At 39.5% G+C, this 26,319-nt stretch overlaps 1 protein-coding gene across 5 annotated transcripts in view; it reads left to right on the top strand.

Moving 5' to 3' along the window:
- Nucleotides 1–26,319, top strand: part of SOX5 (SRY-box transcription factor 5) — a 636,975-nt gene that overhangs the window by 176,159 nt on the left and 434,497 nt on the right. For 2 of the 5 annotated variants that reach the window (XM_085324084.1, XM_085324083.1), the window contains exon 3: nt 6,705–6,767. The exons of the other annotated variants lie outside the window; for them this stretch is intronic. The gene's annotated coding sequence lies outside the window, so the exon portion shown is untranslated. The remainder of the gene's footprint in view (nt 1–6,704; nt 6,768–26,319) is intronic. 5 annotated transcript variants of the gene reach the window in all.

Here is a 26,319-nt window from a genome sequence, read left to right as displayed (position 1 = left end):
CCGATCCTTTCCGCGCTTGGAGATGTCACCCCTGACTCGGCCTTCTAGCTCCGGCCTCCGAACGCGTGCGCCGGGATGCGCCGCGGGTGGACGGCGCCCGGCCGGCGCTCTTCCGCCGACCCGCCGCGAGGAGGTGCGCGTCGAACGAAAGGCCGCGCTCTCCGGCCGCTCGCGAAGCCTCGGTGCTGCTCGCGCTTCGGAGCCCGCACCCGCGGCGTGTCCCGTGAAGCAGGAAGGGTCGGTGGGTAGCGCTTCCAAATCAACGTTAGCAAACGCGCCGTGCGTTCGGATGTTAGAGGGCGATCGCTGTACGTAACCGCTGCTGATAAACGCTGTTGTTTTCTTTTGCTTCCATCCTGACTGCAAGAAATGGTGCCAAGGAGGAAACCATTAGTCAGGGGCTCTGAACTCACRAATTGCAGGCCTTGCTCTGCTGCGGATTTCTTCGTGACTTTGGGAAGGTCGCTCACTCTCCCTTTAATAATAACCTCTACTTCTCACCTTTTTGCTCTGCTGTCCTTTTAAATTATAAACGGTGCCGCAAGGGCTGTCCCTTGCTTTGCGTGTGTACAGAGGCTCCTGCAAGGAAGCCCTGATTTCATCTGGGGCTTCTGTCCCAGATTCTCAGCTGGTGTAAATTGGCAGAGCTCCACCACAGTCACTAAGTATGTGCGAGAGGTCTATCGCGCATCGTCATTGCTGGAGAGACGGATCTTCAGCTGGTATGATCTTAGCTTCCGTTAAAGTCTAATTCTCCTCTCGTTTCACTTTTTTCTTTCCATTTAAAATGAAAACGAGATATTTAAAAACAAAATTAAATATTTCTGTTTTAAAATATCTGTTCTTGAAACAAAATATTTTCCTTTCCTATTTCTGGCAGGATAATTAGTAAGGCTACGTTTGCAATGTTTTATAATAATTTTTCCCCTGAAAATCAACCTGCTGTCATTTCTCAATTTAAAGTATTGTTTTGGGAAAGAGAGAACAAGAGGAGGGAAGTTTGGATCAAAATTCAGCATTTTCAGTGAAAATTTCAGAAAAACTCGTAACTAGTGAAATCAGGCTTGTGGATCTGGGCTCATCCTAACTAACTTTGAACACTTATCTGAGGTCACTGACTTTTGAACTTTGTCACCTGAACTTTTCTTTATAGTCAACACAAAGAGAAAATTATTTCAGCCCCCATTAGAGCCTAATGTCCTCTTGGACAGTCTGTCCATCTCCACTGGAGAGGGATCCTGGGGCAATAGTATTCTTGCCTGTGCAGCTGAATTTAAGTTTGGGTTAGACGTCACTTGCCACAGGTCATTGGTTCTGCAATGAGATTTTTATTGATACTAAAAGGTCTGTAAGACTTGATAACGTGTTATTATAGGAATATAATGGTAATACCTGACTCATCTACAATGCTATCCTTGAGTAAGGAGGCTAATGCCATTACCCTGATTCCACAGGTGAGAAACTTGAAGCAAGGGAAAAATGACTTGGCAAAGGTCAGCCAAAAAAAGACATTGGCAGGTTTTGACTAGACCGTAGATGTCTCCCAAGCTACCACACGGTGCTCCAGGTGGTATTTAAGCTTCCACAACAGAGTGTGAAATGCAGTGATGGCAATGCCACTTCTCCTCCACTCTCCACCCACCCCTGCCTCGCCTTGTTTGTCCAGASAGAGCAAAAGGAAGTTTTTCTCCACCCTTAACTCCTGGAGTCATGTTTTCCCGTGATAGACTTTCAGCTAAATACTTTCTTTACCCCTATGGATTAAAAGATCGAAGAAACCAAGTAACTAATTCCCTCTAAGAGTTCTTRTATAAAATCTCACTATACCTTAGTGCTAATCCTGTGATTTTTGGGGGGGTTCTGTCCTATGCCTGGCAACAATATTTCCAGAATCTATTGCATCTTAAAATATCCTCTGTGATTACAAAGACTTTTTCATGACCAAGACTTAGGGCAAATACTTTGGAAGCTGTATCTCTGGGGATGTATCAAAGAAGAGGGCTAGGTCAGGATTATTTCTGACCACAGAGGAGAAGAGGCCGTTTTCAGCCCTGGGTTCATGATAGCCCTGGTTGATTGCACCAGCACTAAGTTAATTGGTTCAATTTGAGCTGAGATAAATCTATGTTACATGGAAATAATTTCTTAGAGTGCGATACATACACAACCTGTGCTACAGTCAAAACAATTGTTTTAGATGCTTCAGGATCAATACTAGAGATAACAGTAAGTACACCTCCAAATGATATTGCAAAAGACTCATTTTTTCCATTTGAGAAAGGTTAAACATCTTGACAGTTCTTCCTTTTGCGAGGTGTCTTATCTTTCCGTTGAAAAGAATGGTGAAAGTCCTACTGATTTCAGTATCGCAGGATCAAGCTCCGGGTGTTGCAGAGCATTTACACGCTTAATTCAAAGATTTTTAGATTCCTTGACCTGGAGCAAAAACATCTTTAATTTAGAATATATATAATCATTTTTTATGAGAGCTTTAACTTTCTTAAGTATAATCAGGTAGCTATTGTATAATTTAAATGGCTAGTGTTGGTTGTGTAACAATAACAAGTTACATTTATATAGTGCTGTATATTCCATAAGGATCCCAGAAGACTTTAAAGACTGAACAACAAAATATATAACAAAGTAAATATTAATTACAATTATGCTATCATTGAAAAATATGAGGATATTAAAATCTGGGAGTCTGAGGCTTGCTTTTGTTCACATATGAATTCATTAGCCAACCTTACCCAGAGTGCCAATGGGTTATTATGGTATCTACTATATCTGATTTAAGAAATGTTCTGTCTGATATTGTAGTGATACTAGAGAAAAGAGTGTTAATACCCTTCTCTGGTTGCCTACAAAACCACCTTCACTTATATGAGTCCCTAAGTGGGGTGTTATTTTTGAACTCTGAGTCACTTGAATTCAACCCTCTGTTCATAGGGTGACTGTTCAGCTATGCTGGGCTCTTTGAGGTTCGTTCCTTACTGGTTGGGGGAAAGCGAACAGGTTATCTCCCAAATGCCACATGCCTACAATACCAGAATGAAAGGTCATATAGCACTTTGTACAAGCTGTTCACSTTCTCTTTTTGTGTATGTAAACTATGAAAAAGTCTAAACTTCATCCCTGTTATTATCAGTATTGGGTACCAGCATTAACAYCTCCCTCACGTGAATGGAGCACTTTGTACCTCCTGGAGCTCCTCTTTCAGGCTTCTCTGGACTCAAGTGTGTGGCTTTGGGCTGTTTTTCTGTAACCAGACATTGTCAGTGCTGGAGAAACAGATGAAAGTTTGAGGGATGTTAATGTGTTGCACTGTAGCATCTCATCTGATTTGAGTCTTTGTTTCTSTGGTAACAGTACAGAAAAACTGCAGGTAGGATTTGGAGACCCACAGCTGTAGGCACTTCATGGCTAAGTCCCAGTATAATAAATTCTAGCCTAATTCTAAAAGATTCCCACAACACTTTGAAATCTACATGAATTGTAAAGTTATCACAATTGTCAAGGCAAGKTGTTTGTTTGCACCCAAAAATAAAGATAGATCACTCTTAAACAAGCTTTGGGATATCTGAGAGACGATATAAAATACTACCCTCCCCCCCGCCCCAAGAGCTTGAAGAGCTCTTGCTCATCAAGATGTTTTTCAGTTTCTGAAAATATTAATACTTTCTGGCTTTTGGCCATAACATATGAAAACACTCTACTTAAATCACTTCTTCTTAATCATAATTCTTCCTTCATTTCAGAGCTTGTCTTTAGTTTCTATTTTTCTTTTTAATACTCTAATCATTGTGTGAAAGTTGTTCACCAATGCGCTGCCTTGTTTTCAGATTTGTAATGAACCCTGAGGGATTTTTACATTTTGTGGTTAAAGTTTTGCATGGGTCTTACTGTAAACCTTTCACAATTTTATGTCTTTAATTTGTTTAGTTTGGGGAGATGGAAGAAAGGGAAATGATAACTGAAAGACAAATTTTCTGCTCCATTTCCTCTGTGCAGCAGATGATAACTCASAAATACAGATACTGTATCTGTTCTCCCCAAACTATACTGTTATCCCCAAAACACTGAGACCTAAAATATGGCCACAAGTAGATCCACTGATTGCCTATTTTCTAGTCTGTAGTCTGCAATAAACTTGCTACAATACAGTTAGAAGCCTAATCTCTGAAATTGTTCAAACATCCTTGAATAAAGCTTCAGGTAGAACCTTCTCAAGTCCTTTTCTCTACCACAATGATTTGCAAATCCAGATCTGAAAATGAAGAYAGCATTTTAGGTCATATAATTCTGCTCCTCTTAGCACCAAACTTTGGAGATAAAAACAGACATAACTTCTGTGGAAATGCTATAAAAGTATTGTTTCTCTTATAAACTGGATTTATGAATGGGTTGGTGTATAATAAGAATTGCACTTGTGCTCATTAGACCTTGGAACAGGACCCAGGTCTCTTCACCCATCAGTGATATACAAACTATTAGAAGAATGCTGAGTTCCATAGTGTTTTATATGTCATGTTATGTTTGACACAATCCTGTTATAAATCCAAGTATATGAAACACAAATTTCCCTTCTGTATGGGAAAGTGTAGCTTTCACTTTACTGCTCCACAGTCTACTAGACTGTAGGAGATATTCCCTGTTGTTCTACTTAAAGTTGCCTTACGTTTTGAAAAGTCTGGATAGATCCTATTGGAAAAGAAATTAGCCAATGGCATCATCTTGTCTGAGAGAAAAACAGTATTCTCCCTTTAGATGGACTTTGGGGGGGGGGGAATGCATTTTTCTTTATATGATCTAATTACTAATTGGGATTTAGGCACTGTAGCCATCATTGTTAATCAGAGTTATCCTTTGAGAGCAGGAACTAGAACCCCTTCGTCAATTTAGGTAAATTTAAATCTCTATAATCTGAGATTAAATAATCTCTGCGTGTTACCAGCTATAGCCTTACCTTCTCTGCATATGGGTCATCTACTGAAAAGTGATCAAGTGCCTATGTGGGTGACAGACACCTCACAGAATGTGACTGGTTTTGGTGAAAGTGTCAGTGGAAATGATTGAATTTTGTGGCGTAAACATGGAAAGGAAAGGGAGATTAAATGGAAGGGTGTTTTTTTATATAAAAACAGACAGTGTACAAGCGTACATATGAAATCCTGGTGGATTTATGTACAATGTGATAATTGCAGTGGTTTTAGAAGGAAATAAAAAGGAAATAAAATTTAAGAAAGATTAACTCAAATCAGAGTTTGTTTTTACTGCGATCTGTATTTTTTAGAAGAGGAGTAATATGCACTATGGTATAAGGAATGACAACACGTTACTGGAAGTACATCTTTAAAAGTAAGTAGTCTTTGTGTACGAGAGCGTGAAACTGTTGAAAAGAAACTGYTACTTTCACACTGTCATATACAAAACTCATGATGAGCCCAGCACTGAAGTGTAAAGAAAGTCTCAATTGTCCCTTCAGGAAAAATAGCACATGACTTCCAGCCTAAACGGTTCTGGGTTTAACTGTTTTACATTTTGGTATCAATCTGTGAGACTCAAAGAAGGAGAGATGATACAAATAAGAACATGGAAGTCCTAGGATCTGTGTATGGATTTTTTTTTCAGAAAACTCTTTGCAAAACACCCTTAATACTTTGAAGAAATATTTTAGAATTAACGTCAAGATTGGGAAATAAGTGGACGTTGTTGTTACTGCACAGTCTATAAAGCRTCTCCTTTCTATGTATAGTGTGCAGGAAATACAAATAATAGCTGATTAGTAGTCTTGACTTAAAGCTCTCTGTTTCCTGCCCGTATCGGATAAAGCTCCTACTGATGGATCAATCATTTAATCAATCTACYAACATGGCCTTCAGCACTATAGTATCTGAGTGCCTCCCAGTGTTGGAACGCTCAATACTGCTTGTTTTTTCTCCAGTTACTCTGTACTCTTTAATTTGATTTTGTTACGCTGATGTAGATCTAAAGCTACTCCATTGATTTTTGATGGGACAAACCAGGGTTTACCAGCCTWAAAAGCAGAACCTGACCTTCTTCTTGCAATCTCCCAGCTATTATGAAGTATAGTAATAATAYTTACTGGATTTTTTTACTTAGTCTCTCTTCTCGTTGTTCCTGCTGCATCTTTCTCTCCCCCCCCCCAATCTTCCTCCTCCTCCCCCTATGCTGCTGCTTTGAGCGAGATCCAAAGCCCATGGGAACTGATGTCAGTCCTAGTGCTCTTGGTGCCCGGGGATCGGTTTCCTGCCTGCCCCTTCCTCCTCTTCTCCTCTCTCTGGACTGCARAGGTTCCTTTGCCAGCTTATTTCTGTCTTATTAGAGACAATTGATTCTCGTTAAAATGACGCGTATTTTTGTGGTTCCATGTGTAAGCACCTCACCCCGTACTGGGACCCCATCCCTCTCCTTTCCTTCACACCCCTTGCCTCGCTCTGTTTGGTTTTCCTTTTGATGGCATCCTCCTCTCCTCTGAATGCTGCGAGTCTTGCTGGCCCGTATCAGGAGGGCCTGATCCGACTTCTGTAAAGCTGAAGGGGAGAAACCCTGCTTATTTCCTTGGGGCTGCTGCTCTGGCTGTAGCGCACGTGGGAGAGGTTCTGCGTGAGATAATTGTGGCTCCTGCTTTGATACACGTTTTTTTTTTTTTTTTTTTTTTTTCCCTCTTCTCCTCCCTTCAGTGTTGCAAGCAGAAGAAAACAGCAAGAAGAGAAGTTGAGAATTTAAACTGGGAGACTTGGCAGGTAGGAGGTGTATTTTCTTGCTGGCAGAGGGTGCGTTTCTGGAAGGGCTCGTGCGAACGGGAAGCCGGCTGGCTCGACTCGGGGCATCCGGCTGGCTCGGGACTTGCCAAGTCGGGCTCGGCTGCCTGCTCCTGCGCCGACTGCGGGCAAGCGCCTCGCTGCGCTGTGGCCTCCTCCCTCATCCGCGAGAGCTGGGCAGAGCTACTGCCGTAACTCGGGGCGGAGAAAAGCAATAAAGGCCGCAAAATAGCGAGGTGTTGTAAGAGGTGCCAGCGCGCACTAGCTGCTTGGACAAAGTCGCCCGATGCAAGAACCGCGCCGTGCAGACAACTGGGCGGTTGTTTGCGCTCTCGTAAGAAACGTTTCGATAAGTTCCTTGTGTGATATCTATAGCTTTCCTGCGTTTTCTTATTTGAAGTCTCATTTGATTATTGTAGTCTCATTTCCCGTTCTGTGCGGTTTGTAAATAGGGTGGAGGCGAAAAACTGCATAATCAAGATGCAACACTTGCCTTCATATAAAAACAGAAAGCACAGTAAGAAGTTTGGGGAGCCAAGCACTCGTAGTTAGGAGCTGTCTTTGTGAACTGCAGCTCTTTCCAGGAGTACTTGAGGCAGATCCGAGGACAAAAGGCTTTTCTCAGGGACAAAAGCCGCAGCCAGGCTGCCAAATTTCAAGCCTTCCTCCAAAGCTTGCGGTGCTGGAGTTTCTCAGAGGAAGAGCTCAAAGACTTTGAAGTRTAGTATTCCTTAACCTTGTCATTGGAAACAGTTGGGCTATTTCCAAAATGTTCAGCCTGAGGCAGTCATGCATCATAGATAAATCGGTCTAAATGGCAAAATATTGGCAGGTTATGAACAACTGCAGGTAGTGCATTTAATGGGCTCTGTCAAGTAATCTTAATAACAGATGTAGCTACTGATCCAGTCAGTTATATCARCTGTCTTGCAGTCTTTTGTAGGTTCTTACCGAGGCAAAGCTATTGATACGTAAGATTTTCCTGGGTGAGATGGCAGGATTTSGCCCTGTGACACTGTCCTAGAAGTTATAGCATATATTAATGGGCAAGGTTTCTGCTTGAGGAATGACTGATGTTTGTGCTTCTGTAGCTTCTTTTCATAGCATACTGTGACAGCAAGCACKCTTGATTTTCTCTTGCTTGGACAAATTTGAGAGAATATATTCTAATTTCAGTATTCAGACCTCCAGAAAATGAAAATAACACCAAAATGAGTATTGCCACATTTGGCATTGCCTGCTGTGTCCACCTGTTGTGCGTTGTCTGACATGTAGATAAGCAGCTCTGTGGGGGCAGCAAGTGCCTTCGTTAGTTGTCTGCGCAGCACTTTGTGGTGCTGTGCTGGCTTTTGGAGAGGCACCTAAGCGCAGTACAACATGAGAAATGCAYAACTGCTGTGCCAGAAAGTTTGCAGGTGCATAAAGCAAGCTTGGTTCACCCCCCARAGGTCAAAGGAAGCTCTTTGCTGATAGAGAATAAATCATTTTCTAATCTGAAATAATTTGATCCCTAGCACTTATAATAAAACTCATCAACACCAACTGAACAGCAGTATTGTAAAAGTAGACTTTTAATTGTGGAATTTCTAGTATGAGAATGAAGTATCTGTTTTCACTGCGTATCTCATTAATAGGCCTCTGACATGAGCTAGACATGAAGATGATTAGGGATGCGTTGTTTGGTTTAGAGGAAGTTATTCTCTGATTTTTTTTTTTTTTTTTAATTTGCAAGTGCTTTCTTGATTTCTTGAAACTTTCAAAACCRTATAATGGCATCTGGTTTTTGCTCTGAAGCTAAATCATCTCAGCAAACCAGTGTAATGCATCGGGTCGTCTCAGTGTGTATGCTAGTTCATATGTTTAGTATTAAAGATCAGTTTCTGTGCTTTTTCRTAACAGTTTAGATGCCTGCTAGGAACTGGTAGTTAAAGTATGGCAGACTTCAGATAATTCTTCAGCCTCTGTTTCCATTGCCTTTGATCAGAATGTGTTCAGATCCCAAATACTTATAACTTAGCTTTTCACATGTTACTTTTTTTCACAAATGTACCTATCCACACAGTAGAAATAGTTAGGGATTTCTTATTATTGTTCCTTAGCACATAAATACTGTGTTACTATAAACTCCAATAAAATTCAGACTGTAAGTGCATGTAAGAATACAGAGACACAGTCTTGCTGCAAAGAGTTTATAGTGTTTTCATATATACTCAAATATATGTATAGAAATACATAGCTTTGTTATCCCTGCAGTTTAACATCTTTTCCTTGTCATATTAAAAAATGACAAGAGAAAGATTAATCTATAAAAAAATTTGAACCATGTGGCCGAACTTGTTTTACTGATGAAAATGAAAAGCAGACACAGATTGAAAGGGGGGGAAGTTGTTTTTCTTTTGAGATAGGTTATCTTACAGTCATTAAAAACAAATTATTCAACCTCTTCCCAAATAAAATAAAAATTTTTATGACTTKTTCTTCCTATAAAATTTTGAGAAAGAATGGATATTAGTACAATTGCAGAAACTTKTTCCATACAGATGTCGTAAAGCATATTGAATCTGTGATTTGCAATTTGGATGGCCATTGTAGGCTGGAGAGCACAGCTTTTTTGAGATGATGAAAAAGAGTTAGTCTGGGATTGYATGCTGGCTTCCAGTTTGGTAAATAACAAAGCTGTGCTCAGGCAAATTCTCATTATGGTCCTGTTATCTGTTGCAGATATGTTTTTGGTCAACTTGAGGATTTGCATCTATGTTGTGTGTGGCATTGGTGGGAAGTGGGCTGGGAGGMATTGCTCTTGTTACATTACTTCCCCTCCAGAAAGGTCTCAAAATGAAACCAACTGCTAAAGTGGTAATGTACAAGCTGGCAATATTTGCATGCGTTTCTGAGTGTGGGTRGGAGAGGGAGGAAGCCCACATTCTTGTACACCGTTTGCTTTCTGTGTCATCCTCAACGTCGAGATCTGAATCTTTTATTTGCATGGATTTGCTTTAATTTTGATTTGCTTTGTGCTGTTTTTCGTACAAAGCCATGGCTGAGGCTTGTTTGCAGGAGCGGTGCGCGAGGGGCCGCTTCCGCGTGAGGCTGAGCAGTAGACTCACCTGCTCTGAAGAGTGTCGTGTTTGTGTCGAAGGAGCAAGTCCGCGCTGTACTTTGTAATGTTTTTTTCTCAGAGTGTTGGTGTGCTGAGGTGGTTACTGTTACGTGCTAGTGCGTTTCAACTGCAAGAACCTCTGTGTTGCCTGAGGAGGAGATTAGGATTATTTTATAGCACTGAAGAGAATTTGTGGGAAYTTTCTTTCCTTGTCCCTTTGCTGATTTCATCTTGCTGGTGAGCTGATTATATGTGTGTGTAGCTCGATTCATTTTCCTGCTAACAAATTTTGCCTGCTTTTTATAAACACTTTTTAATAAAAATTCCAATGATTAAAAAAGCATTGCAAAGTTGCACCTGAAGATAAGCTATTCCTTTGCCTTCCTATTATTTTGCTTTCTCCTATGAACAATTTTTTTTTTTTTTTTTTTTTTTTTGTGTGTCTTGCATGGAGATACACTTTTTGATAGTAGCATCATTTTCTTTCTGAAAACCAGGTAATGGGAGTAAAGTGAATCAGTTCTTGAAAGCTCTAGTATTTTATTCGCACATCCCGGTGGGAGGTCCAGCCGCTGTTTCCAGCCCTTGTCGGCCGAATCAGCGTCTCAACCAGCCCTGGCATGACTGGGCCAGGTTGGCAGTCGGCCCATGTCTGCCCTGAGAGCAAGCAGGGGCAGGGTTTCCGGAAAGGTTTCCCCTCCTTTGGCTTTGAGGCTTTCTGAGGCTTATGAGTGGGTGTTAACTTTGTGTTCCTTTTTTTTTTTTTTTTTCCCCTCCTTGCAAGGGAGAATACCCTTTATTTAGGGGAAAAAAGTCAAGAGCTTTTATCTGGGTTTCCTGTTTTCCATGCATATTCAGTATTTTTTTTTTTTTTCCGGGAGGTGTAAGTCCAGCTTACCTGGAAGCAGTGTACATCTGGACTGTTTTTCAGAAGTGATAAATAAGCCTGTTTTTGAAGCTGTGTAGTGTGTGGGCACCTCAGAACCTGTGAAAATCAGCTAAGTGAAAAATTTTTCAGTTTTCCTTGAGCATCTCTGCAAAGTTGGTTAAAAAAAAAAAAAAAAAAAGAGAGAGAGAGAGAATTCAGTGCTATGGAGCTGCTAATCTTCACCAAGATACTGGTCAATGCAGTGGACAAACCATTCTTGCTTCACCTCTGGTCATGGCTGTGACCATTTACAGACCTGCAGGAAGTTTTTGTCTCCTTTCCTCCCTCCAGTAAGATAGGCTCAGTGAAGGACAGAGGCTACCTTAGTTATCAAATTCAGTTCTGAGATGCAACTAGTATTCAGGATATGTGCCCATGTGAAACATCTTACTGTTTTTCACTTCTGGGGTCTTAAATCACTTTAAAGAAAGAGATATTAAACATAGATTAATGTAACTATGTGAATAAATAAGCACATATAAACATTGATTTCTTCAAGCAAATTAACTTGTTTAATATAAGCGAGAATGTACACGTGCACATTTTCTATATGAAAGCTTTGGGGTTTTGGTCACAGGAAGAGGTGACCAAAGAGGGCTTGACCCTCTCGTTCCTGCGTAAAGGGTAATCCTGCCCCAAGGACTGTAGCTCTCGTTGCCGATGCAGGTGTTTGGTTGCTCCTCCGGAAGGAGGACTTCAGTTTTTAGTACTTATGCTTCATGGATCAAAGTGCCCTTTGGCTGTGGCTTCCTCTGAGGGAAATAAGATCTGCCAGAAAGTTATCTGCCCCRTAAGCTCACCACAGAGTAGCTCACAGTTGTTAGACCATTTCCTGACACGGTGCAGGAAACTTCAGGTGCTGGAAAGGGCCTGTATGAGCAAGGCTGAGGCCAAGAGAAGGGAGAAATATTGAGTAAGAGCTCAGAAAATGATTTCCAGTCACAAGACTTAATATAAAATGAAGCATCTCTAAAACAGGATTGTAGAATTCGATTTTTGAGTTGTGGTGTACGCACAATTATAAGCTTTCCRGTTGAAGTTTGACCCATCATACTGAAATGCTGTCACCAGTATCATTAGCAAGCAAAGTGTTGATAACGTAGTCAAATGCACAGCAGAGTTCTGGCTCTTAAGTGTCTGGACTGACTCCCAGCACTAGAAATAGGAGTCAAACGGCCATTGCTTCGCCTGTGCTAACATACACCCCACCATTAGCAGTCTGAAGGCAATTTTAATAAAATACATAGCCCTGCTGAGCTGGTCACAGAAGATAAATAAGCAATGTAGAAAAGAGGCTTTTGTTTAAAAGTGATTATTTAAACTATGCATTACAGGTAATTTTCCTTTACCAGTAAAGCAAATGCTATCAGAATTTCAATAATAGCTTTGTGTTACTTATCTAGATAACATGATATTGTTATCTCCATGAGCTTAAAATGCTGTTTTATTTTCATTTCTGTCAAATATAAAGATAAATGGGACCTGAAAATACATATAAACGTGGGTTTTGCAACTTTTTTTTTGTGAACAGCATTTTATTTTCCAACATTTTTATATTACTATAACAATCTAATGACAGTTTCCTAAACTGTGGACTTGATTTATGGGACCAGCTTAGAACAGTAGGGTGAGGAACATTTTCTTATTTTCTGTTTTGTGCAACCATACTGCGTTTCACAGTTAGCAGGCACACGATTCTTTGAAAAAGTTTGTCAATAATAAGCATAATTGCATGGGAACTTTATAAAATGCATGCAAACATATCCAACACTCAGTGCTTCAAACCATACGTGGCTCAGAAAAAGCTGAGATGTCATTTTTACCTGAGAGATTTTTCATTTCCAAAAATGAGATGAAAATTAAGCCTGTATTCACCATTTGTCATCTCAGAACAGTGCAACTCTCAAATGGTCACAAAATGGTTTATTATACGGAAGACAAAGTAACTAAAAGAGGAACAGGAAAGCAACTTCTAAGTTTTCTTGAAGAAGTAACTTCTCTTTTATGAGATCTTTCACTGAGAGGATGGGTATTCTGCTTCATTGAAAATACACTATTTTCTATTCATATTATGGACTTTTGTGTATTTGGTATTTCAGTGATGGAGGAAAAGGTGATTGTTGCCTTGAGAATTTACAACTGATTGTGCATCTGAGTCTGCGTGAGGTTATCACCTGTAAGTGCCRTGTTGCAGCTTTTGCTTCTAGCTGGGAGGACTGTGGCACAGTTTGACTACAAGGGTATATGACAGGAAAGATGCCTGAGTGCATTAAATGCAACTTTCAACCCGACAGGATGGGGCCTAAATTCTGCCCATGTCTCTAACCTCATGTTTCCTACTTGTATCTCCAGGCCTTCAGAAGTGGCTAACCAGTAAGAAGCAGAGGCACAGGGATTAAGTGGATTTTTAGGTCATTTAAATCTGGCCATGGTCTGTCTGCGCTAGAGTTTCCAATTACCCAAAATGGAGAAAATGGCATTTCTCTACTTCACAGAAGATTTGTGAGGGTCAATGTGTTTAAGATTGTGACAGTAGCGTATGTCTGCAACTTACATAAGTAATAGATCAACTGAAATACTTTTAATAAAAGTGGACACAATAATTCATCTGTCTGTCATGGGAAAACTGTGGTGCTTACTATTGGCAAGAAATGTGAAAGAAGTGGTGGAGATCTTTTGATTAAAAAGTGGTACTGTTATAACTGTAAGTTATTAAAGCATCTACTTTCACACTGAATTTTACTTGTTCGCCTACCCACGCTAGAATTTTCATCCATGATGAGTAACAACCTTCATCCCACTTTTAGAAAGTTTCATCTTTTTTTTTTTTTTTTTTTTTTTTTTTTTTTTTTTTTTTTTTTTTTTTTTTTTTTTTTTTTTTTTTTTTTTTTTTTTTTTTTTTTTTTTAGCACTCCTGACCCTTGGCTTGTTTTCTTTGGCTCTGTCTTTTGGAGCAGGGTGGCCCTCTTGCCTGGGAGCTGGCATGTGAGGCAGACAGGGCAGCTCCTGGTGCTGGTAGAGCCGGCGCTGCTCTGCAACAAGGTGGGACTGGTGCTTCTTCACCAGCCAAAGAGCTCGCCTAAGACCAGGGTAGCGTAGCTATTTGGAGCTGGCAGGCAGGAATCCAAATGCCATCGTCTGGCTGCGGAAAGAGCTGAAGATTTGTCTCCAACAAGCGACAGGAGCCAAGGTGCTGTCGCCCGTTTTCTAATTTTAGAGGAAGCGCTGGCGCTGCTCTTACCTAGACAGACTCGTGTTATTTCTGCCCAGCCTGATCTGCCGCCGCAGGTTCTGTTCCAAGTCACTCAGCCCCGTTTCTCTCCTGCTTTCAGGAAATGGTGTGCTGTGGCAGGGAGAAGGGAAAGCCCTACTTTATTTCAGGAGACTTGTGGAAGGTCTGAGTAGATTTCAAGATAATAAAACTCATAGTTTATATTAGCTCTCTAAGAATAAGCTTTTATGGGAATGTTATTAATGCAGTGATTGATTTATTAAGTCTGATGCAGAAGGCTCCTGTGACAATGTATACAGTGCCCACATATAAGAAGAGTGTGTGTGTCCTACCATTTGGTGAGTTAGGTGCAGCTGCAGAACAGAAGCAGAAGCTGGTAGAGAAGCCTGCAGAAGGCGGAAGAGAGTGGGTCTCCTCCCCAGTGACTGGAGCTTCTGTGATCATTATACACCATTTTCAGTCAAATTGCTCTGGTTTTGAGTTTTGATCTTAGACGTTAGTCTTCAGGYAAAGGTATAAAGGGGCATGACAGTTTTCTGTTTTGTTCTTCTTTCCACTCAGGTTCACGGGTCGTTTTTACAGCTTAGAGGCTTTGCATTGCAATGCGTTCACACAGACGTCCACTTTTCTGCCCCTTGCAGTTGTGTGATATTCAAAGTATCACTAGAAAGGTCTACAGTAGGGAACTGGTCAAAAGAAAACAAGGCTGATGTCAGGGTAGGTTTTATTGGTGCTCCAACTAGTTGTTTCATTGATCTCAGAACACTTTAGAAAAGTAAGTATAGTCCATATATATACACACACACATATATACATATATATATGTATACACACACACATATATATGTAAATGTGTGTGTATATATGTTTGCACGTGTTTCTGTACTCATTTTATCTTTGAAGAAATTGAGGCACGAGGAAGCGACTGCAGGAGGTTTCGGTAGCAGAACCGAAAGTCACGSAAAGCACAGAAGCGTGCTTTGGGATGTGGTTTGGTGATGCACATAACCTGATCCAGTGGGCGATGCCGCTGAAAGGGGCAGCCCTGCTCCCTCTCCCTCCTGCCGGGGCTGCACGCTTGCCCTGTTTCCCTTGAGCCAGCACTGTGCTCCCACAGGGAGCCTGTTCAGAAAGTTAAACGGACAGAAAATTAAAACAGAGGAGAACAGAGAATAGTTTTCTGCTGGTTTAGCTCCCTGAACTGCTGCCTCATGAGGTCAGACAAGTGCCAGTGAGACACTGTTCTTGGTACCATCTTAAACAGTGAGCACTAAGGGATCCATCACATTTTGAAAATATCTCTAAGGACTCTGTACCCAATAGTTTACCTGTGCTTTTCTTCAAATACCCCATATTCACTTACAGTCTGAAATTGAAGAGAGCCTGTTGGCATAATTACCATGCTATTAAAATTAACTTTTATTTTGAGGTTTTTCAGTTTTGTAATCGTGACATGCCCAGTGCATAGCTATTCTGGGCATTACATAAATGATAATCAGGAATATCTTTTTGCCAAATGTGGCTGGAGATGGACAATGTAGGGGAGCTGATATTTATCACATGCTTCAAAGGTCATTTTGACCACCTTCATTAAAAGCTATACTTGCTTCAAGCACATCTTGCTTGATGGAGGATAAGTTCTGCCATTTTGAGAGGGGTAGTTTTTATTTATAATTGTGAATGTGTTTAGCCACATGAGGCTGTCAATCAGTGAGACGAAAGCCCAGTAGGATTATTTCTGTAAGTGGCCAATTTCGCCCTCCCTTTCCCTCCCAATCAAGGACAGATGAAAGGTCATGATTAAAACAGTGATTTCTCCCTAAATTGTAAGTTAACAGTTAGCAACTGTTTTTTACCAAGATGTCAAAACTGTATTTTATCTTGAGGAAAGGGGAGGGGGGGGAAAGAAAATTATAAGTTCTGGAAAAATGTTGGCAATTTTCCAAATCGTTGTGTTGAAATTTATTTTAATTATTGTACTTGTGTCAGTTCCTAGCAGGGGTAAAAGAAGGGGGGAGAAATAATTCAGTACAGTATTATGCAGCTATAGATTAAACAATTAATGGTGAACCTCTGTATCCTATTACTATATTTGAATTCATTATTTCAACAAATTGTTTTATGAGCCAGTGACTAGTGGATTTAACCATTTATTTAGTAGTCAAAACAGAACAGAATAACGATCATCTTGCTGAAATACGGCTTTATATTTTTGAATCTATCCAGGAGTTAACCTGAGATGGTCAAATCACACAGAAAATCATGGGAAAGTTGTTTTGGGATGAAGTCCCAAGAGTTTAGCACTCTTYTTACGTGTGTAATCAAGCAGCTTGCTGTTTGGGAGGGTGCAGGCAGCTCTGCGGTGACCATTGCGACAGCTACCGCACCTAAAACTGTGGTGGATTTTTGCACAATCAGCAGTTTCTTGGAAAATACCTAAACTTCAGTTGTACGTAATACTCTTCTTTTGAATACATCTGTTGACCAGTCCTGAGTCAGAGATAATACTACGTGACTGATCATTGCCTGTAGATAATCACCAAAGTAAATACTTTTGTCAGCAATCCATATGCTCAATTTTGAACGTAAGATGTATTAACAATGACCAAATAAAAACTTTTTCAAGAGGTTCAACACAGGAGATTATTCAAGTATGTGAGGAAGAGCTCTCTTTGACATCACTGGAGTTTCTCTTTGTAATTAATGCTAGAAGTATCTTAAGACCCTCATGAGAGCATAATTGAATTGGGACCAAATATGTCTTCCTAAATATTATGTATGTTATTTTTTTCCCCTAAGTTTAGCATAAAAGTGAAGTGCTGTCTTTTTATGTGAAGAAATAACACATTTATGTGGACAAACATGACAAAATTAGTAGTACACTAGTCTCCATAGCTTTTGTTTTTCCTTTCAGTGTTTCTTCTGTACTGCGGTGATTTCCTTTTCACATTRAAGAATGCTGTGTCTTTGTAATGTGTTGTAACATGTATATCATGTTCCACCGCCACAAGGGATACATAATCAGATGCTCACTGTATCAGTGACCACCTGAGAGGTACAAGTAAAACTGGGTGAGGGCAGCTCTCTTTCCCTAGTGCACAGTTAATCCACAAATTGGTAATGCACTGAGCTCATGAATGAAGTAGAGTTGACTCTATTTGAAGAATGGACAGTGAAGTGTGAATCATTTCTGTGTATTGTTTTTTTTTAACTTCCAAATTTCTCTCTTTTTTTTTTTAACTTCCAAATTTCTCTTGAAGAAAGGTCCCATGGTGAATTTGTATATAAACCTGATGAGTAGGTTTTGCCAATTTATTTTGTTCTCCTAAGCTGAGCAGTTACAAGTTTTAAATTCAACTGAAGTGCTTCCTTTTTTTTTTTTTTTTTTTTTTTCTTAGCAGGAGATGATGGTGCCAGCTTCCTTACAAGCAACTTTCAGATTTGCTAAGAGACCTGACTACTGCTTTTATTGTTTAATATGCAAAAACCTTTTTCGTAGTCAATGTAAATTTAGATCTTCAGGCTGCAGAATATAGGCAAGACACCAAAACAGCCTCCAAAATGTGTGTGCGGCTGCGGTAGTCAGGGAGTGGATGACTTTCCCTGCCTCATATTTGCTGCATACCATTCTGTTGCTTTTCCACTTTTGGGTGAGTTGCATAAATTGTAACATCAGGTGACTGGACTAAGAATGAAGCATGAGAAAATTTTTCTCAGGACTTTTCCAGAACATTGAGGGTGTGGATGATGAAAAAGATGTGTGCTAGAAGCTGTTGATCGCTAGGTGCGTTTTTAGGGAGAAGGGCTAGAAAAAGAGGTGTTGCCCAGGCTGGTTATGAAGAAGGATGTGCTATCTCTTTCTTCTTCTTTGCTAGCCTGGATTCACCAAAAATAAGGCATTTTGTGGCTTGGCTTTTAAAAATTGATTTATTTGTCGGTGTCTTTTCAAATGGCAGATGAAATCAGAAGTGTTCGGGAAGGGAGGAGGTTTGGGTTTCCGCTGAGAAGGCTGTATCAGAAGTCCTGATTTCCCATTGTATACAGATAGCTCAAGCTAAAGGTCAGTGAGACAAYTGATGTGAAGAAAAACATGGGAATATGGTGCTAAGGACACTGCTGTATTTTTATGTGTKTAAAAATACAAACAGTAGCCCATTTGAAAGGATGAAAAGAAGTGGGGAAAAATAAATTTTACATGCACAACCCTTTCCTTCCCTTTCACTACAGGAGAAGGAGAGGGAAAAAGATAATTTGTTTCAAAACATTTTCTGACACTGTGAAATGATTTATAGACAAGGTGTGCTGTATACAAGAGCTTTTGCTGGCTGGCTTGGGAATGAATTAGGGCCCTATTCTACAAAAAGAAGTGTTAGCACTTTCTTTGCAGCCACCTTATGCTTCCATGGTGTGGAAGTCAAATGTAAATTCTGCCTGAATTGGGCCCTTATGGAAGCAGTATTCAAACAACCAGTGAGGAGAAGAGAAACATTCAGGTTGTGGGCCTCTGCACGCCTCAGAGTCCTTCGATCATTGCTATAATTCTTTGAAAGCAAACTAATAAAACTTCCTATTGACTTGCACTTGTATGTGCTTTGAGCATTTATTTACAGTCTACCRTCAGCAGATTAAAAATCAATTAAAATCCATAAAAACAGCCAAAGTTACATACTCCTTTTTGCTGGTAAAGATTTTTTTGAAAGATTTTACATTAATACTTGCTGTGAAATATTACTGAAGATAATGAATCAGATTCAGGCAAAGGATGTGTCTTTAACTGTGCAGCTCTATGCGTTTTTAACTGTACAAAAGCCCTGCTAAGAACCTCTGTGTCTCTTGCCCTCTGCAGAAATGGGAGAATTTATGCTATTCATTTAACTGGAATAGAGATGTTGAAAGCTCTCCAATACTATTATGATAGATTCTATTGCAAATGCATAGGGAAACAATAATCTTAATGATAAAATGATAAGTTTAACACTAGTACATTAAAATTGAAAGTTAATTTTAGCACCACAAATGTATTAAAATAAAGGAGACTTTGATTTGTATTCATCATTTTCCATGGAACTCGCACAGATTAATTTGGCTCTATCCTCAATTCAGAGAGAGGCTGCGCAGTCCCAGGGACTCAGCCCTGCCTGGGGCTGAGGAGACCTGGTTCTGCCAATGACTTGCTATGGGAGTGCTCTTTGAGCGTGTGTGTGTGCGTGGAGCAGGGGGGATGTTTCTTGATTTTCCTCTGCTTGTAATAAATAGTCATAATGATTGTAGTACTTATTCATGTGTAGAATGGAAAGATGTAGTTTAGATTTCTAATTTCTGCTTTTGTGTTCTGTTTTATCTATCTTAATGCAATATTTACCTTAAATGAAACTTAACAGTAGCTAGGAAAGCTGCAACTTTTGTGTTGGAGTGATGTTCGAGTATCAACCCAAAAAGAAATGCAGAGTACAGAAGTAATGCGTAAAAACAAGCCCTGAGAAAGTTTTTTTTTGTTTGTTTTTTAAGTGAGAATCAAGATAACTTGTGSAAACTTAATTTGGTCATCTTGCGGGTATTCTTGTTTGTACAGAGCTGATACAGCACAGTGATTCTRTAGATAGGCTGCAGAAAAGCTGAAAAGAAGGCAGTTGTTTTCTGAGAAAGAATCTGAGTAACATAAAGTAAATAAGGAAGGTATTTACACCAAATGCTGAGAATAAGCAAAATATCAAATGATTGTTCATTAAGCAAGCAGAATCCATCCTTTGGGTGGCATTKTATGAAGAAAAGATTGGCATTATGTATTTATAGACTACCGTAATGCATATTCACAAGACAACTGAATTAAGGTTGCATAGTCAACTTAGATCTCACATTTCTCTTTTTCTGTTCTTTGCTTTGCAACCTCAATAGTGTTTGTATGTGTGTATGAGTTCCTGAAAAACCCAGAAATGTCATCGCATTCATCACACTGACTCTACGTGATTCATTATCAGTGCCAGAAGCTCCCATCCAGCTGCAGAGACTTCTGCCCCTGCCGGCTTGGAGAAATGAGTCTAGCTAAGGGTTGCTGTCCTTAATCAGGCCAGAGGGAGGGAGACTTGGTGGGGTGCTGGAGGGAACATCTTGCCAGTTTTTCCTAAGCAGTTTCCCCTGTTTCCCCATCTCCTCCAATCAATTTGTATCTTGTCTATACTGTTAATGGTCATCTCCCCTTTGTGCTGTTTTCCCCACTAAATCAACTCTGGTCTCCACTTCTCAGTGGATCTCGGCATTCATTGCTTGTCCTCATTTCACCCTTCCAGACTATCAGTTTTTCATATTCTTAGTCTGCCTCACTGCTGCAGCCTTCAAATACATGCTCACATTATTAATCTCCCCTAGCTCCAGATCGCAGTGTCCTTCTCTSTCTTCCTGAGGGTTCCTCAGTCCCTTCAGTTTGATCATAGCAGTATTTGTCCAGCTCCTTGTTCTGCTGTTGTTTCTAGGAACTCTTATTTTTCTCATTCACCACATGAAATAATTTCCTCACCTTGCTGTTCCTGCTCCCTGTCATCTCCAGTTTCTGTTTCCAGACTCCCCACCTCAATGCCATTTTTTTGGCATTCAGACCTTCTTACTGTTCTTACATTCTCAGCATTGAACCCAGTTACCTTCTCTTCCAAGCATCCTGACCGCCAGAGAGGGCTCCGCTCAGAAAGCTGCACGCCCACTCAACCTCAGCGTGAGGTACCATCCCAGGGGCAAAACCACCCTCGGGTGTCCTAGTCGGCCCGGGATGTTGGGAAGGGTGAGCATCTCCCTGCCAAAGCTGGGATCTCCCCAGCCTTTTGCTGTTGATCCTCAGAAAATCTCTGCCAGCTTTAAGAAATTGTTTTTGCATTTGTTAAGTGGCAGAAAGACTTTTCACTCTGCAGCAAATAACGCGGTAACCCCGGATGTATTTTCTTTAAGTTTTCCTGAAGTTTTCTTAAAAAAAAAAAAAAAAAAAAAAACAACAACAACAAGAAAAAAAAACCTATATACCGGTGTCAGCTAGGCATCTTTCAGTAAAAATTGAGTTACATTTCACAGAATTTCTAAATGAAACATTTTTTAATCTGACTTTTAGAAAAAGGCAAAATGCATCATCTTAACTTCAAAAATACTTACTTTTTAACTGAAAATATTTTGAATTTTATCTGCATTTGCTTGCAAAGATTCAGATATTTTCCAAAATTTTTGCCCAATTACCTAAGTTTGTATTGCTAGTACTAGCAAATTATTTTACTAAATTTCTTACTATATTAAGATGCTGAAGTTTTTCTTCTTTCCTTTCCATTACTATGTATACCTCATAAAATCTGTCCAAAAAAGTGTCTTTTTGAAGCTAAATGCAGAAATACCATTGCCTTCAATAATGTCACCATTTCGTTCCTGGAACATCGTATAACTTTACTGCTTTTAGGACAGATTCATCTACCTTTTTATACGCTGAGCCCTGACTCAAAACCAATTAGTGTTGTGTTTTTGCTAAATTGATTTCTCAAATAGAGGTGCTTTCTTGACAGAAATTTTGCTTTACAGGCGTTCCCACTGAGGGAGACTATTTAGGTACTGAAGTATTACATAGCAGAGGATCAGAATCTGTCCTCTGATACGATATTATTGAAAAAGAAAGAGAACCAAACTGATGATGCTTTCAGTGTTTTTCTTAAATGTGAAGAGCTGTGTTTCCAGATAAAGTTATGGTTCCTACACTTCTGAGTTAYTGTAACATAAAATATTAACTGCCCTCTTAGAGCTATACAGTGTTTCAGTTCTTTCACAGCATATCGTTTCTCTTTTTAGCTATCTGACCTTTCTGCAATTCTTATAATCTGTGGAATAGTGCAATTTATCTTTTCTTTACCCAACATCTTTCTTAGGGTGGGTGAGTGGATGGATGGAGGGGATGCATATCTGTTCTCATTACTTTTTTCTGACTCAGTGTTTAGTCATTTTCTGTACCATTTAATCTGTGGAAAATTTCCCCATATGTCAGGCATATTTTAAACATGCAACTGAGACCTATGCTACAGTAATCCCTTTTTGGATCTGATGCTTAGCAAAGGGCAGAGTTTAATCTACTGAGTTTACGGCAATGAAGCTTTTTCAAATACTGTTATTTAGACAAATACCAAAACCGTGTCTTCTTGTTTTGCTAAACATTTAAGTCAGATTTCCCTGTGTATTTTCCTTTAGAAGTCTTATTTCTTTGTGTTGCCTATAGAAACACCTAGAAGTATTGGGCAAGCTTACTTTCTCATACTTAAATTGTGGAACTTCTTGACATGGCATATTACAAGTATTAAAAGTTCTCCCAAGGATCCAACCAGGACTATTAAACATAGAAATACAATCTGTGGCTTTGGAAGTTCCTGGGTCAGATATCCCTCCATGCTTGTCTTCCTTGAACGTCTGGTATTCAGCACTGTTGGAGACAGGACACTGGGCAAGGTGCCCTTTGAGCTCACTGGTAGACTTACTTTAAAAACACTTAGGAAATGTATGTCTATAATTATCAGATGGCTGAAAACTCTTAATTTGGTTTCATACCTATGTCTTGTTCTCGTAACATGTACTGTAATAAATATTTCCTGTTAAATCTCTCATCTGGATTCCATGTGTTTTTCTATGAATGTCTAATATGTTTTGGGCCTATGAGGTTTTGATTGGGGGTTCACATAACTCAAAATAATCTTCCACTGGATTTCAGTGCCTACTGAACCCTGAGTTAATAATTCTTTTAAAAATGTCACCTTGACCTCAAAGAATCTACAGAATAGGCATAAAAAGAATACAGCAAGTAGTAAGAGAAAATAAGAGTAATAAGAATGCTCCCAATGTGGTGACAGAGAAGCTCTGGCTATGAGGTTTGTTTCCTGCTGAAGTTGGCTGTTAGTTTGAGAATGTGGGACATTCTTAGGGTATTTAGACTTATTTTGGCAAATACATTTGGCTACTTAATGGAATGTAGCATTTTTTGTTTCCTAATGGAATAGAGACCACAGGAGAATAGCTRTTCCTTAACTTCCTTACTATAATTAGTGAATAATATCAGCTATGGTGACACACATATGCATATGTCTTAGGAGAAGGATGGCAAGTTGCTTTTTYACAGGGAAGTAGAACTGTGACTCTAGATGTATTGATTTAAATCACTTTCTGACTAAAGAGACTTCTATGAAGTGTTAAATATGATTGTCTTATAAACATTAAACATGTTTTCCAAAAATACTAATTTCCCATTGATTCCTYTTGCCTCCTTCTCATTGCTTTTGATTACAAAGTGGGTGATCAGCCATCTGCCGCACACCGAAGCAAGGGAATTTCTGAGACTGCTGTGATGCCTGACTTTAGCTGTACTCTTGCTCTTTTCCATGGCTTTTCCCTCTGTCCTTATGAGCCATATGGCTTGTGGACCAATCTGGGATGAGGCCGCCAACTGGTAATGAGTTAGCAGCAGTCTAGTATCCTTGGTGATGACTTTAACCTTGAGTGTGGTTCTCTAGTGTCTGTGGCCCTGGGTCTTGCTGGATTCCATAAACTTGGTAGCTAGCTGTAAACCCAAAGGCCAGCCCAGGGAGATGATGAAATAATACTGATAATCTTTAGCTTTTAGGAAAAATTGGTAACAGGTGTTTAGCTCTAGGGACTGATGATCTGTCTGTTTGACTTGTTTTATAGATTAGCAATCCAAATAAGGGATTAACTTTTTATACTGTTTTGAGGAGTGTGTGTGTTAGAATAAGTTGAAGTGTTTTGATACATCTACATCTTCAACATCTAAAAGCCTCAAAAATTTAATGCTAAGTTTGTGGGAGGCTGTATGATGGCTGTCTTTCTCATTAGGGAATTGTATGCTGATGTGTTTCTTGACCAAATCACCATAGCGAAGTGTTGTGCTCCATGAAGAAAAATGAGCTTTAAAATTGACCAGCACAGCTAGTGCTTATCTTTAAGCCGAACAGTACTATGAGTCATGCTCCAGTCTCACAGGTTTTGGAAAGTTTAAATGAAATATGAGTATAATCTTGAACCTCAGTTATAAAGCTGCTTTTAACTTGTATAGGCTACTGATTATGCAGTTTCTGTGCTGGTCATTTTGATTAGCCTTGATCATTTGAAAAAAAAAAAAAATCAATTCACTCTCCTGGCTTTAATTTTGATAATTCAAATTCCTGGTGTTCTTCATCTGCTTTGTTTGATGCCATACATAAATCAAGGTTGTAGACAAAACCAATTCGTGAATGAAAAGTTTCAATTTTCTTTTCTTTTTGGCTACAACTATGCAAAGAAATCATCGTTTGTGCAACTAATATGCCTAAGTATCCTTCAAAAGGAACTGTGATATATTAGAGCTGTTCAAATGTCTTCACAAATCATTTTGCCTTACAGCTTTGATCCTGAAATATGTGAAATGATGTCTGATTTATGTCACTGATCCTTCTTTTAGATAGTTAAGTGTTCTTGCTTAATGTTATTAAATAAGTTCAAAGCAGCAAATAGGCCATCCTGGGCTATGGACATTTGAAAAAATAGCATTCTCAGCAAGCTACATACACAGTGTATGTCCGTTAGTTATTTTTGTTGATTTTTCTTTTGTGTACAGCAAACTACTTGAACGTTGTTCTTTTTCTGTTACTGATTATAATGGTTTTGTTATCTTCTTGATAGCTCTCTTCTGGGCTCTGTTCTTCTGTGTGTGTATGTGGGGGGGGTAAGGAAAACAACTTTGGGACAATATGGGAAAATGGGAAAGATTTCACACTATCCTGTGAACAGGAGGTTGGTAAGGTGTGCTAACAAATGAAATAAGTTGTGACCCAGCTGAGCAGTATGAAAAGAAACTGTAAGGGTATAAGTAGGTCAAAATCGCACTCCAGAGAGCAAAGTAAATTTAAGTACTTTTAATGAAAAACTATCAATACATTGTGATTTCTGTTGTAAAAGAGGTAAAAGAAGGCAAGAGATGAGAAGACTCTTGATTTTAAAATATTTATGAGTAGAACTATTTCAAACTTGCATCAGAATACCTAAGTGCAAATCCCCACAGGAGTAAGGGTTACATAGGAATCACATCAGCTCTAYATTTAGTGAACTTTTTAATGGAAGTGTCACACAGTTCAGGCATCAGATTTAGGGATTTCAATGTTATGTGAGCTTTATAACCAATACTATTTTTATACAATTTCAGTAGGAAATACTAAATCAGCATTTGCAGTCCTGATGTGATACTTGAAGAAGCAATGAGAGCTGCCTCAGTCTGCTGATGCTAGAGAAGAGGTGCTAGCTAGAGACAACTTCTTCCCAACGCTAAACCTGCAGCCATRCCAGTCCCTAAACACCACATTTTTAAATGCAAGCCTGGAAACAAATATTATAGCTAATTTGAACACAAAACACAATCTTATTAGTTCTCTGGTTGTGAGCCTTTCTTGCCTAAACTTGAGAGTTCAAGGCTGGCAATGCTGTCTTTTCTTCACTTGCATGCCTCCCTGGCTTTGGAAACTGGTTTTATGGCTCTCTCTTCTTGATTATATACTCCTGGAGTACAAAAATAAATGCTTACGATGGCTTTTTTGGAGTCAGCCCTCTTTAGTATTTAAGGGAAGGTTTAACGGTTCACAACTCATTATTAAGAACATACGTGGACAGTGCAAATGACATGAAAAGGACTTTCTGAAGCTGGCTGCTCTGGACACAAAATAGTTGTTTCCCTGGTGACCAGGTGACTGCTCACAGATTAAATACCTTCCTACAGGTTCCTGATACATTTTTATAAAATATAATTCCAGATACTAGTTACACATACATTTATTTAAGCTTATGGTTCCTGTTATCTTGGGAGTTTTTCGTAGAGACCACTGATGGCACATAAATAATACAGATGGGACCTCCTGTTTTGACTCGCTATTGCTTGCCATCARTTTTGGATAACTGCTGGTGCTGGCTGCATATGTGAAAAAATGCATGCACTACTTCTCAGTAAGGTGATTAGCCAATAGTGACTTCTGGTGTACCAGTTAGTTTTCTACAGCTAGTTCAGCCGTCTTTGCATAATAYTACATTCTTCAGGAAAGCATAACATAAACTGCCCTTTGGCCTGTAGTATTAGCAGCTGTGTCCATCTTCTTTAGCCCAGGAGTTTGGGGCCTTCCAAAAGTTGATGTTAATAATGTTTTGGGGTTTTGCTTTGTTTTATTTGTTTTATAAAATTGCCTTGCAAGCCTCTAAGCTGTTAAGACAGCTTTGGAAAACACAAAGAATC

Source organism: Rhea americana, unplaced genomic scaffold (assembly GCF_003343005.1).
Source record: "Rhea americana isolate MKP2758 unplaced genomic scaffold, rheAme1 scaffold_9, whole genome shotgun sequence".
In the NCBI taxonomy this organism is placed as follows: Eukaryota; Metazoa; Chordata; class Aves; order Rheiformes; family Rheidae; genus Rhea; species Rhea americana.
This window is presented reverse-complemented; position numbering and strand designations above follow the sequence as displayed.